Source organism: Tachyglossus aculeatus, chromosome 5 (genome assembly GCF_015852505.1).
Source record: "Tachyglossus aculeatus isolate mTacAcu1 chromosome 5, mTacAcu1.pri, whole genome shotgun sequence".
Taxonomy (NCBI): Eukaryota; Metazoa; Chordata; class Mammalia; order Monotremata; family Tachyglossidae; genus Tachyglossus; species Tachyglossus aculeatus.
The window spans coordinates 103740477-103744127 of record NC_052070.1 but is presented as its reverse complement, the minus strand read 5'-3'; the positions used below and the strand labels follow the sequence as shown (position 1 = coordinate 103744127).

Below are 3651 nucleotides of genomic sequence, written 5' to 3'. Positions count from 1 at the left end.
AATCCACATTTCACAGATAAGGAGACTGATGCACAGGAAAAGTGAAATGACTTGTCCAGGGTCACCCAGCTCACCTGTGGCTAAATGCTGAGAAAGATACAAGATAATCACATTGGGCACAGTGCCTATCCGACATGGAACTCTCAGCTTCTCAGAGGGGGTAACTGGGAAATGAAGTGACTTGCCGAAGGTCACACAGCAGATGAGCGGCGAAGTCGGGAATAGAACCCAGGGTCTCTGACTCCCAGGCCCGGACTCTTTCCCACAGTCCAAGCTGCTTCTACTCTCCAGACACTAACTGAGCTTGCCAATCTCTGTGTTGAGGGCTCTGATTCTCCGTTGGTTACTCTGAGTAACCAGTCGTACTACCCCAATGAGGATATGAGGATGCATTCTATTTTTGATATGGTATTTGCTAAGCACTTACTTCGTGCCAAGCACTGTTCTAAGCGTTGGTATAGATACAAAACAATCAGGCTGCATACAATCCCTGTCCCACATGAGGTTCACAGTCTACCTAGGAGGGAGAACCAGTGTTACATCTCCATTTTACAGCTGAGGGAACTGAGGCCCAGAGAACTGAAGTGATTTGCCCAAGGTCACCCGGAAAGCATTCGCCGGAGATGGGACTCTCGTGCCCAGGTTCTTTCCACTTAATCATGCTGGTGCTCTTGTTGCCATGAGAACATCACAGGCCAGGACCGTTGCTGCAGTTGGGAGTGCCAGGTCCTTATCTCTGGAGGGCCTCAGGAACCATGTGGCCAGAGGGTTCTCGGGTCACCTGGCCCACGAGGTCCCTCCACTGGGGATCAGGCCGGTCCTCCAGGGATTCCCCTCGGAGCAGCGACTGCTTTATCTACTGGGACAGGGTTTATCTGGAGAGCAGGTCAGGATCCATGGGAGAGCGGAGAGTGGCTGAGGGCTCCTGGCTGTCCCTTTGTGGCTGACCGAACCCAGGAATCAGAGGAGAAAGAGGAGACCAGCCCGACACAGAGGAGGTCAATGCCCCCCGCCAGCCCCAGCTGCCCTGGTGAGAGTGAGCAGGGGTGGAGAGAGGCAGCATGGAACCAGATGGATGAAGCCAGAGATGGAGCCGTCTGGGGAGATTCTAACACTCGCAGAACAGGTTAGAGTTCCTTCACTCATTCAATCGTATTTATTTAGCGCTTACTGTGTGCAGATCACTGTACTAAGCGCTTGGAAAGTACAATTTATCAACAGATACAATACCTGCACAAAACGAGATCACAGTCTAGAAGGGGGGAGAGACTAATTCAGACCAGGATCGTACCCCAAACAGGGCAGGCTTATAGGAGGGGAATGGCTTGCCAGCAATAATAAATAATAAATAATTTTGGTACGTGTTAAGCATTTTCTGTGTGCCAAGCACTGTTCTAAGTACTGGGTTAATCACAAGTTAATCAGGTTGGACACAGTCCCTGTCCATCATGGGGCTCATATTCTTATCCCCATTTTACAGATGAGGTAACCGAGGCACAGGGAAGTGAAGTGACTTGCCAAAGATCACACAACAGACTTGTGAGGGAATTGGGATTAGAACCTATATCCTTCCTACTCCCAGGCCTGTGCTCTATCCACCAGTGGCCCCATAACTGACACAGCTCTCCTCCCTCCAGCAACCTACCTCAGCTACCATGGCAACCACTCGCCACGCTCGGATGCTACAACCGAGCATTGGCACCCACAACAGTCACTTCGGCTGTCAGTGGTTCCTTTATGTCAAAAACGTTTTCAGTGGGAATGTGATTATCAGGGGTGGGAGAGCGTGACTAATTCTGGGAAAAACCCCAGTATCAACATCAATTCTTCTGAACGGAAGTTCTCCTATGAATCAATGCCTTACCCTGGCAGGAGAGTTGGCGTATGGCAATGTAGCTTAGAGCTATGCCATTGAGAGATACTCTCACTGGGCTTACCCATAAGAAAAAGGTCTAAGCAGAAGGGTCAGACAAAGTTGATTTAACTGTGCTGGATGGCAGCAGCCTGGGAAAGCGTCAAAGGTAGATGAACAAATGATCAATCAATCAATCAATCAATTGTATTTATTGAGCGTTTACTGTGTGCAGAGCACTGTACTAAGCGCTTGGGAAATACAAGTTGACAACATATAGAGACAGTCCCTACACAACAGTGGGCTCACAGTCTAGAAGGGGGAGACAGAGAACAAAACCAAACACATGCATCAAAAACAATGGCAGAGTCTCAGGCTTTCACTGCGTGGAAGGAGGCAATGGTAAACTACTTCTTTATGTTAACCAAGAAAATTCTTTGGATACACATACTAGAATGACTGCTGGTAGTTTATCCATAAAGCCTTCTTGGTAAACATATGGCAGTTGTTTATCATTGCCTTCGTCCATGAAGTAAACCTGAGTCTCTGCCCTCGACTCTCACCCATGCCGTTTCTGCCCAGCACAGGCGAGATTTGACTTGTAGCAGATTGCCTTCCACTCGCTAGCCACTGACCAAGCTAGGAATGGAATGGGTAGGACTCTGCTTGACTCTCCCTCCTGTAGCCGAGACTGGTAGAGTACTGAAAACTCTCCAGGTTCGATCCTGAGAGGGGCTGATGATATTAGATTGAGTATAAAATCACTTCTAGACTGTACGCTCGTCGTAGGCAGGGAATGTACCTACCAACGCCTTTATGTTGGACTCTCCCGAGCATTTAGTACAATGCTCTACACACAGTGACTGCTCATTAAATACATTGATTGACCTACGACATTTCACAGCAGTACATCTCTTTATGCTCTCTGGTAGTCTCCTTTTTGAAATTTATTTTAGTTTCTGTCTCCCAAATAATTATAATACTTGTGGATCTTGTTAAATGTTAATTAGACACCAAGCACAGAAGCATGTACAGGGGTAGATGCACAGTAATCAGGTAGAACATGGTCTCTATCCTACCCGGGGCTCATAGTCTCAGTAGGGGGAAGAACAGGCCTTGAATTTCCATTTCACAGATGAGGAATCTTAGGCTCAGAGAAGTTACGTACGCTGCACAGAGTCACACAACTGGCAAGTGGTAGAGCCAGAATTAGAACCCAGGTCCCCCGACTCCAGGGACTGTGCCCTTTCCACTACACTATGCCACTTCGACAAGACTGTGAGCCTGGAATTCCTTGACAGCAGGAATCATTTGTAGACTGTGAGCCCACTGTTGGGTAGGGACCGTCTCTAGTTGTTGCCAAGTTGTACTTCCCAAGCGCTTAGTACAGTGCTCTGCACACAGTAAGCGATCAATAAATACGATTGAATGAATGAATGGATTTGTACTAATACTATTGAACTCTGTAGGGTCTCAGTACGTACAAATGATACATTTACTCCTGCGGGAATTAATGTTGATTCCTTTATCGATGCCATCAAGGCCTATAAATTGAAGTCTTACCTATTCCTGTGCAGAGAGTCGGCATCATCGCCCAGAAATGTCCAACAACTCCAGGGTGAGGGAATTCCTCCTGCTGGGTATCTCAGAGGTACGGGAGATGCAGCTGGTCCACGCCGCACTGTTCCTCCTGGTCTACCTGGCGACCCTGACGGGGGATCTCCTCATCGTCGCCGTCACCGCCTTCGACCGGCGTCTCCACACCCCCATGTACGTCTTCCTCAGGAACTTGTCCCTCC

The 3651-nt window shown here is 48.4% G+C and overlaps 1 non-coding gene across 1 annotated transcript; it reads right to left on the bottom strand.

Moving 5' to 3' along the window:
* Positions 1 to 2449: 2449 nt before the first annotated feature.
* LOC119929392 lies at positions 2450 to 2587 on the bottom strand. The gene has a single exon (XR_005451518.1). It is a non-coding gene; the product is annotated as a small nucleolar RNA SNORA7 (small nucleolar RNA).
* Positions 2588 to 3651: the final 1064 nt, after the last annotated feature.